Raw genomic sequence first — 10922 nt, 5'->3', positions numbered from 1 at the left:
GATATGTACAAGTCTATGGGGCCAGATGGGATGCACATGGGGGTGCTGAGGGAGTTGGCCAATGTGATTGGAGAGTCGCTGGCCACCTTTTTTGAAAACACATGGCAATCAGGAGAGGTCCTGGATGACTGGAAAAGGGCAAATATAGTACCCATCTTTAAGAAAGGGAAGAAGGAGGATCCATGGAACTACAGCCTGGTAAGCCTCATCTCAGTTCATGGAAAAATCATGGAGCAGGTCCTCAAGGAATTTATTTCTAAGCACTTAGAGGAGAAGATGATTAGGACCAGTCAGCAAAGGCAAATCATTCCTGGCCAACCTGATTGCCTTCTAAGATGAGATGACTGTCTCTGTCGATGCAGAGAGACCAGCGTATGTGATATACCTTGATTTAGCAAGGTATTTGATATGGGCTCTCACAACATTCTTAGAAACAAGCTAAGGAAGTATGGGTTGGATGAATGGACTGTAAAGTGAATATAAAACAAGCTGGATCATCTGGGTCACAGGGTAGTAGCCAATGGCTTGATGTCTAGTTGGGAGCCATTATCAAGGGGAGTGCCCCAGGGGCTGGTCCAGTGTCTAGTGTTATTTAATAGTTTCATCAATGACCTGGAAGATGGGATAAAGTGCACCCTCAGCAAGTTTGCAGAGCTAGGGGGAGTAGTCAATATACTGGACTAGGATTCAGGAAGATCTAGACAAATTAGAGGATTAGACCAAAAGAAATCTCATGACGTTCAATAAGGACAAGTGCGAAGTCCTGCACTTAGGACAGAACAATCCCATGCACTGGTACAGTCTGGAGACTGACTGGCTAAGCAGTAGCTCTGCAGAAAAGGACTTGGGGGTTACAGTGGACAGTAAATTGAATATGAGCCAATAGTGTGCTTTTGTTGCTAAGAAGGCTAACTGTGCTTCATTAGTAGGAGCATTGCCAGCACATGGAGGGAAGTGATTATTCCCCTCTATTCAGCATTGATGAGGCCATGTTTGTATATTGTGTCCAGTTTGGGGCCCCCAGTTACAGAAAGGATGTGGACAACTTGGACAGAGTCCAGCAGAGGGCAATGAAAATGGTTTGAGGGCTGGGGCACATGACTTACGAGGAGAGGCTGAGGGAACTGGGTTTATTTAGTTTGCAGAAAAAAGGAAGAAGATTTGATAGCAGCCTTCAACTATCTGAAGGTGGGTTCCAAAGAGAATAGAGCAAGACTGTCCTCTGTGGTGACAGGTAACGATGGGCTCAAGTTGCAGCAAGGGAGGGTGAAGTTGGATTGTAGGAAAAACTCTGTCACTAGGAGGGTAGTGAAGCACTGGAATAGGTAACTTAGAGAGGGGGTGGAATCTCCATCTTTGGAGGTTTTTAAGGCTTGACAAAGCCCTGGCTGGAATGATCTAGTTGGGGATGGTCCTGCTTTGAGCAGGGGATTGGACTAGATGACCTTCTGAGGCTCTCCAACCCTAATTTTCTATGATTTGCAGCAAAATCCTGGCTGCACCAAAGTCTCACTGAGTTCAATAGGGTAAGGATTTCACCCCGATCAGAATGGGCAAAAGAATTTCTGCAATAGTTAACTAAAGATACCTTACTTTTATCATGAAAGAAAGAGGATTCTTTTGAACACCACTAGCTAACAGTTCTGTGGTGCAATGGGAGGTCCATAATACTTAGAATCAGAAATAACTATAGACAGTTTTTCAGAAAATTAATACTCAACTTAAATGACAGAAGCAAAGAAAACTGCTAGGAACTTGTAAAAATGCACTGGAAAAATAAAATATAGAGCATGTCATGAGAATACCACAGTGGAAATCTGCTGTGAAATGGCGATGAAACAAAATGATAAATTGTGCTGGAAAAATATACAGTCTTGAATGCTGGCCACATTTATGAGGCCAGATGCTGTTCTTTAGAAGAAAAAATATATAAGATGAACATTTTTGGCCTATCTGTCAAGCATGAGAGAGGCAGTCCAGCAAAACATCTATCAGATTATGCTTCTTTACAAATTCTTATCTTTCTGTGTGCAGCTCTGGGGATAGTTTACAAAACTCCACTCTAAAAGCACATAATCAAAACATGTGATGGTTCCCTAGTATTTTTCTTATCCCAGAGGATGTAAAAGTATTGCCTTTGTAATGGGATTAGTATTATCAGAAGCACGTGTACACTTGTGCTGCCACACTAAATTGCCAACAGATAATCTGAAGGATTTTTTCAGGTAGCACTACATATAACTTTTGTCACAAATAAGGGCTAACAATAGGCAAAGGGAACCTTTCCTAGGACAGAAATATTAGAAATGGAACTCTGTTCATTATTCTAAGACATAAAATGTTGTGGGGAAACAAACACTGTTATTAGAAGTGTAGAAAATATTCACAATAAAAAATTAAACAGTTCAGTAATTCACGTTTTTTAACATTCTTTTTATCTGAATCAGTCCAATTTCACTGAGAAATTTCCCACAGTCTTGAAATTTTTGGTAGAAAAGTTGCATTAGGCTATGATTCTTAAAATCTGGCATCATAATTTATTGTATAATTAGCAAAGGGGCTGATTAATTAGTGGAGGAAGTAGTAGTTTCCTTTGATATCTTCAAGAAAGTCCAGCTGTTTTCTGGAATTTATGCTTTATTAATATACAACTAATTGGGCTCAACATGGGATGTTTTAGGCAAAAGCAAAACAGGAGGAACATGAACTACACCAAAGAAAATAATGAACATTGCTGTTAAATCTGTCAAAAAATTTAAATGCTCTACTTATGATTTGTTCTTATCTCTTTGACATTTGTGACATGCCACAATATGCTACCTCCCATTCTCACATTTTGTGCAATCAATTCACACTCTCGAGTATTTGTTTGGATTAGATGCTTGAAAATATTTCCCATAAATATAGTTTTGGATTTTATCCTTCCTAGTCTCCACTACTCTTGTGAACACACTTTATGAATACTCTAGCAAAAGGCTGTAGGGGTAGAAATGATTGCTGAAGCAACACATTTTAAGTGAATATTGCAGATTTTTTCAGAATGATAATTTTGGTTTCATAGTGGCAGATGTGGACTTGATATGCAATGGTAATTTAAATCAATGGGTCTATGTGGAGTTAAATTAGCTGAGGATTTGGCCCATAATTATGCAAATCCATACCAAAGACCTCATTCCAAGAGTTACAGTCCTCTGTCATAGAAAACATCATATGGCTCCTATATCCAATCAAAAGGCAATATTTCCAAACATTGAATACTCACTATGGGCTGTTTGTGAACAAGGAAGAATAATTGAAACATCTAAGAATCACTGTATGTTTAGAGATAATTACAGAACAGAAAACATTGGGAAAATTATCAAATTATTAGTAATTGTGATTGGACAGATAACTTTATATGTTCAGGTATTTGGTATGAATTATTGGAGAAAGAAATATGCAATTCACTTTCCATGACCATTTGTGTTGGAAAAACCTGATCATAAAAATGTTTGCAGAAAACTAACACAGATGGGGCACGGAGGAAGCAGAAGACGTGAATGAATATTCATTGCTCAGTGTTTTGAAGGCTTTCATCTGCTCTAGTGCTGACAGAGGCAGATTTTTCTAGGTAAAATTCTTTTTAAACATATACATTTCTTTTTCCTGTCAGAATCAGGTTTTCTACTTCTTTTGTTTGATTTTACATGTGGTCAAAGGTCTCCAGTATTAGGATTCTATAAGGCTATCTGGAGCACCACCTCAACAAAAAGACAAGAGCAAATTTGTTGTTGATCATTTTATACTGCATTTTTTGCATACAAGATGCATCTTTCCCCCCAAAATCAGCCCCCCAAAATTGGGGTACATATTTTAAGTGGGGAATCTGCTTTCTTTGCTGGAAAGAAGCATTTTTGGAGACATAGTGCATGCCACACAGCTGCAAAGATAGCTGCTGCTTGTCTTTGCTCAGTAAATGTAGGGGGAGGAATCTTGTGTTAACCTTTTCATAGATGTACCTATTGCCTGAGCACTGTAGCTTGTGCCCAAAGCTGCAAATGAGATGCTTGAGGAGGACTGTGGCGTGGAAACAACATTTTATTTACAGGAACTTGTATAAAGAACTACTTCCAATAAACTGACCGTCTTGCTATTACCTTTTGCAAGGGTCTCAAGCCTAACCTTGTGTGACACAGAGTAAGTCCTCCTGGGAACACAATGGGCATTTTTACATGTGGAAGTGCCTCAGTGCCAGGCACTTTGAAAAGCACTGCAATGGTGGCACTTTTATAAGTGGCAAAATGTGCAACTGGTGGCAGTATGCTTTTGAATTAAAACACCTCGGATGTGCTTTAGTTCAAAAGTGTGCTGCCACCATTTTCTGCACACTGACGCACATTTTGCTCCTTATACAACTGCAAGTGGAGCAGCAGTGTGCATCAGCTCCCATGTAGAGCAGACTTGATTAATTGAGTCTGCTCTGAAGCGGTGGATCTCCAGTGAATCTGAGAACTAAAAGGTACATGTATCAATGCCCAGTGAGTCCAGGAAGCAATCTGCCATACCAAGAAGTTCCTGATGTCACACTTCCTCGACACTCCCACGTTCTCAGGAGGACTTTATATCACACAGTTAATCAGGACTGGAAAAATCTTGTTTTCTACATTCTGTCTTCCAAAAACAAGGTGTAAGTCTTACTTGTAGGCTTGATGTATACAGGGAAAATACGGTATTTCATTAACTGATCTTTAGACCGTAAGAGTTCTATACAGCTGTTTAAGGCTCAAATGAAGCAGAAATGTTAATCAAAATCCTGGCAATTAAAATCCCATGTAGGGAGGACTCTATATATCTGGGATACTGAGAAGCAAGCCTCTTTGGTGGCTCACTGAAGTGCATGGTGGAGTGAGTGAAAAGCACATAAAAAGTGTGCAGTCAAGGAGTGGAGGCACACTGCAATTCCATAAGGGCTAGACACTGTTTGAAAATGAGCACAAGCCAACATACTCTGTGCCCTCCATAGCCTACCACAGTTAGCCACAAATTTGCTTTATAGGTAAGAAGGCCTTGAAACATACTTTAGAAAAGATTGTTTTCTGTGTCTCCTTTGACATGCTTTCTGTATTTGGACTTTCCCTGTTGGTAGAAGAGGCAGAGTTTCCTAGTTTTCTTCCAGTAACCTTTACTTTGCCTTTTGAATTATGTTCAGAAACACATATCCTTTAGAATATATCTAAATAATGCAAAATAGTTTGTGCAAGCAGGTCACTTCTGGCTCTTGGATACTAGACAGGCCTGAATATTACAATGTTATAATGCAGCACTTATCTTCCTTTCTGATTTTATGTGAATATTCTCCACCGCTTCTTCTATCTGTATAATAGGAAAATGGCTAGACCTTATAATATATTAGGTATGGGTTGTGAAAGAATATTTTTCCTACTATCTCTAGGTTTGAATAGCGTATTTCATCTGCACACACACCCTCCACAATATATTATTTCATTTCTAACTGTTGTCTTTTCCTCATCTTTGATTGGATAGACACAAATATTCCTTAAAGAGTAAAAATATTTAAAGACAATAAAGTAAATAAAAGAATGAGTTGGAGTCATTCTGCATTTAGAGATAAAGGACTGGAAAGAGATGACATGAATCATTATGACTGGTTCCCAATTCTCTTTCTTTCATTTTCCATCTTATAGTTTCATAGTTTCATAGTTTCTAGGGTCGGAAGGGACCTGAGAAGATCATCTTCACTAATATTTAAAATTGGGCCAGGTTTACAAAAAAGCTTTTGTTGGCAAAAGTACATTGCTCAAGGGATTGAAGAGTTGTGATCAACAACAGCAGACATGCAAGCAGATAGTTTAAGCAGATGAAGCTTGCAATGGCAACCCCTAGGCACCCACCATCCCCGACCACCTTCTCCACCAAAGTGAAAGGAATTAAAATGTTTCTCTGACAAAGCATACCAGTACAATGTACCAGTACAATGGTAAAGCATAGCCCTGTAAAGTACACTTCACTTCAGTCAAGGCAGAAAACATCTAAGGAACCAACACAAATCCTGTAGTTTACTTTTTCTCTCAAAAATCAGTACTATGTACAGTAATGTTAATGGGCTGGGAGCAATTGTGAAGTAGTGCCATTCTGGGCAGATCAGCATGGTCAGTTTAGCATTCTCAGTGCCAGTGCCCCTAGATCAGGGGCGGGCAATTATTTTGGGCAGAGGGCCACTTACTGAGTTTTGGCAAGCCATCAAGGGCCGCATGACAGGCAGCCCAGGGCAGATAAATATTCATTTTCTAAATTTTTTAGGGGCTCCGCAGGCCAGATAGAATGGCCTGGTGGGCTGCACACGGCCTGTGGGCTGCATTTTGCCCACCCCTTCCCTAGATGCAATGTACTACTTCAAATGAACTGTCTCCTGAAGCAGAACCAGGGCAGCTACTTCTGTGCAGGATTTTGGATGGGCTAATTAGCCGTACTGAGTGACAAAGCCAATCACTCTGCACCCTGGGTGGTCAGTCCAATTGCAGGACCATGTGGATGCAGCTGCACTGCTTCAGGGTTTAGGAAGTTGTCCTTCCAGACGAGCAGAGTGAGAAATGCCAAGGATGGTAAGGGTGGCATTGCGACATGCACTTTTTGCCTTGTCTTTCACATGCTCATTTCAAAGAACAAAACATACCAGCATGGGCAGAATTTTGAAGAGGGGTGTGCAGCTGGTAAGGTGCATCAGCACATATGAAACATCACATATTTTCTCATTTAAAATTAAACTAGAAACTTTACTAGGGGCCAAAGGCTGTATTATTCAGTTTAAGATTGAAGCAAAAACAAATGCAACTCCATTGGATTGTTAAAAACAATCTACAGGGCTACGAAATAGGAGCTTCATTACCAGCAGCAGCTAACAGAAAAAGAATAATTGCAGAAAAAAGGATAACTTGATTGGTGAAACATCAAGACCATTACAAAGAAGAAAGGGTTGTTAACACCTGTGAAATTAAGATTTTAGAAGGGATCAGGAAGATTAGAATGATCCATGAAGTCAGTTGACTGCCTCAGCTCTGCCTGACTAGAAATGCTGCTGTCACTGCCAGACAGTTGGTTTTAAACTTTTGGTGGAGCAGGAATCAAAAGGGAGTGTAAGTACACCAGGGTACCCCCATGGAACTGCCTCTGCATACCATTATTCTAAAACAAATTATTTCTTCCCACTACAATAAGAGTATAAACATTAGTTTCATAAATCAAAATTAAAGCAGATCATCCCATCTTTCTAAATTATCATTCCATTCAACCTATGGAAGTCCAAATTAGTGCTGAGAAAACAGCACAGCTAAGCAAGATCTCATGCAAACTACCTTTACTTGACACTGAGGTATAATAAGTTTTATTTTTCAAGTGTGCAACATCAATACAATTCTTATTGCAATAGCATGGGCAACATAGTACATAGAACTCAACACTGATTCTGGAGACATTAAAAAATAAAGTCCCGAGTGAGCTAACTCTGTAACAATAACTTTAATTAAAGATAATGCTGATCTAATCTGGTTCTCCTTTACCACAAATAAATTATTGGGGAATCATGCCAAGTGTGACAGAAGCAGGACATGCATGGCAATAAGCCTGTTAGAGCAAATTATGAAAATTGTACAAGAATGTAAAGGAAGATCTAGTTCTGCAAGTTTATAAAACACAAAAAGAAATGTATAAAAAAAGACCTCATGATTAGAAGCCAGATGTCTTATGGAAAGTCCTGGACAATGCCTTTGATTTTGGTGAGGATGAATGTTAACAGAAAGGAAAAGGATAATATTTTTAGTCACAAAAGACCATGGGGTAAACCATCAGGAACACTCAAATAGCTGGATAAAAAAAAATTTCCACTGGGAGGGAATTGGAGGAGGAAAAAAACACAGACGCATGAATTAAGAACAAATTGATATACATTTATTGAATTAGGAAATGGTAGTAAAAAAAAAAAAATGACGGTACTCCACTATAAAAAAAAAAATGCTTGTTTGTCTTAACATCTTCCTTTTTCATCTGACATACATATTGAAGTTTCTCTCTCATTTTTCTGTATTTTTAATTTTTACTCATTTTTAGAGAACAACAAAATCATATCCAGGCAATTTAGTACAAATATATCCTTTTGGCATCAGTCTGCTTTTCCTTTTCCTTTTACTCTCTGGTTCCCACTTCTATTTCCATTGAATTTCTTGGTTACCGCTTCCATTTTCATTTTCCACCAGTAATCCCTGCAGCTGACAAAGTAAATTATGATTCCTAGGCAGTTTGAAGCATTCATTATATTGGTTTTCCAAGATTCTGATCATATGAAATCTGCACTTGTAGCATTAGGTCTAAACTGTGAAATGATACATAAAAGTAGGTGCTCTTCCATTATCACATCATACACTGAGACTTTCTTGGCCTTACTTAAACTGGCTAAGGCAGGGGTGGGCAAAATACAGCTGTATCCAGCCCATAGGGCCCCTCCAAAAAACAATTATTACTTGTTCACAGTGTCCCCTCTGAAAGCCAGTGGGAGGAGAACTTTCAGAGGTTGTGTGCCATTTGACCAGGGCCCTGTGCTTCCACCTCTATGGGGCTCCCAGAACTCCATCTGGGAGCCCCATGTGGAGGCACGCCAAGCGCAATGGTGTGCAACTAGACAACTGGTGAGTGGAGAGGGGAGCTCCTGCCAGCAGGAGGCAGGGATGAGTGTGGGGTTTGTGGGTGGGTGTGGGCCCCCCTGCCATGGCACTCAGCCTGAAGGCAGGCTGTTGGGGTGCCCCGGCCTGCTGCAGGCAGAGCCCCCCAGTGGTGTGTGGCGCTGGCTGAATCCTGGGAGCTGCACATAGCAACACGGAGCCTGCCGGCACAAGCCTTCAAACAAGACCAGGCTGGCTCCATGCCAGCACGTGGGGCTCCTAGCACTACAGGTGGGAGCCATGTGCCATCAGGTTGTGTTGGGCCAGCTCCAGCACTTCAGTGAGGAGCCACACGTGGACATACAGAGCCCGCCTGGCCCAATGGCCCAGGACTCCCTGCAACTCCCAGTCTGTGTGTCACTGGGTCAGCTGGTAGGGGGCTCTCCAGACTAAATAGCTGCCTATCACTGGGCTAAGGCAAATGTGATTTGGTAAAAAGGGCACTTTGTGCATGAAAGCTTGTCTAGCATCTCTCCTAACTATATAATTGGTCCAAGAAAGGAAATCCATTCCGCACCCCAACCCGAGCAGGAGAGACCAAGCAGGAGAACCGATCTTTGCTTATCAAATAAAGGCCTAAAAAAGGTTGCTTCTCATATATTTCCTGGACCATCATGGCTACAACACCATTCCAACTGTACTTTACAATGAGGAGCATACACAAGTTTTCTCAAACTGGCTATCTAGGCTAGGTGATATTATAGTACCTGCCACTAGGTGGCAAGACAACCTGCTTCCACTGATCCAAAGCTTAACTAAAGGAGCAGGCACACAAAGCCAAAGCAGTATAACTTTCTGAAGCGAGAGTCAGTGTAAGAGGGTCTAGAAAAGACTAAGTTAGTGTCAAGGAGTCACATTAGTTAAGAGGGTCCCTCATGCCATCTTACAGCTTGCCTCACCACCTTTCAAGAAATACCATATTTTCATACTACCCCCACCACTTCTTGTGTTTGAAAGGCAGAATGAAGAAAGATCTTTCCTTGAAAATGCCAAGAAGTATTTTTGCAGGGCAACCACAGGCAGCTTGAACAGATGGAGCAGAAACTTGTGGCGGGACATGCCCAAGAGAAAGGCTGGGCAGCTCCACTCCAGCAGGATCAGGCCCTTAGCTGATTTTGCTGGTGTGGCTGGATGCCCATCCACCTTGAGAAGAGGGGATGGGCAGCTTGGCTTCTGCATGATTGGACTCTCTGCTTCCCATACTTTCTTCTTTAAGACATGCACACTAATTTTCAGTAGCTAATTTTCAGAAAAACATCTTCATGTTGTATGTGAATCAATTCAGTATAACTCATATTTTAATATTAATATTTAATATTTGAATTCAGTCTTCAGTAAAATTGGACAATGCTGACTCATTTCTAACAATGACCATTCCATGATTACATGAACTAGTACATAATAAACATGTGCATACTTCGGGCCTGCAAGAGTATGGAAAAAAAACACAGTACTGCTGATCAAATGCTGTTTCTGTGACCCTTTTTCTTTGTACTCAGATGCCAAGCTGATAGACAGGTTAATGATAGAAGATAGTCAAGTTCTTAGAGGCACCCATATTTTATGAAACCATGGATTAGATAGCAAACCTGGTGAGAGCAACCTGTTATCAAAATCTGGCATGTCCTCAAATTCACCGCCTGCAGAACGAGACACAGACTTTGTAAAGACCTTGATCATTCAAATATTCCATTGGCACTGCTAAAACAGTCCAAGCAAGAGTTTCTGTTAGGTCTTTTTTTCTCCTTTGATTAAAACACTGAAGAACGATATGGTCATTAGGCCTGTGCAGAGTGGCTAGTTTTCATTTTGGATTTGGATTCGGATGATGCAGGGGACAGTGACTGGATTCAGTGATTCGAATTACTGTCCCAAATTGATTCAGCCAAATCTGATTTGGAGATTTGGCCGCTGCTGAATCAGCTGAATCTGAGTCACACAGGCCCCATCCCCCATCTGCTCTCCCAGCCCTGCCCAGCCCCAGCTTCTGGCTCTTTGGGGAAAAAAAGCCCTGACTCACCAGCTGTTGCCAGGTTGATGGGGGGTGATCCTTGCTGCACCCCACTGCCCTGTGCTGCATGGGGGGATCTGCCACAAGCCCCCAGAAGCCCCAAGGTTACTGCAGCAGTCGGTGAGTCCAGGCTTTTTTTTTTAAACAACTGGGAGCTGGGGTGGGGAATTCCTGCTTAGCAGGGAGTGGTGAGGGAAGCA

The 10922-nt window shown here is 41.2% G+C and overlaps 1 long non-coding RNA gene across 1 annotated transcript in view; it reads right to left on the bottom strand.

Moving 5' to 3' along the window:
- Positions 1–7372: 7372 nt before the first annotated feature.
- Positions 7373–10922, bottom strand: part of LOC109299308 — a 28865-nt gene continuing 25315 nt past the window's right edge. The window contains exons 3-4 of the long non-coding RNA XR_002097813.1: positions 10301–10351; positions 7373–8261 (exon numbers count right to left, since the gene is read on the bottom strand). This is a non-coding gene — a long non-coding RNA (uncharacterized LOC109299308). The remainder of the gene's footprint in view (positions 8262–10300; positions 10352–10922) is intronic.

This window comes from Gavialis gangeticus, unplaced genomic scaffold, assembly GCF_001723915.1.
Source record: "Gavialis gangeticus isolate Ggan-Ray unplaced genomic scaffold, GavGan_comp1, whole genome shotgun sequence".
Taxonomy (NCBI): Eukaryota; Metazoa; Chordata; order Crocodylia; family Gavialidae; genus Gavialis; species Gavialis gangeticus.
This window is presented reverse-complemented; position numbering and strand designations above follow the sequence as displayed.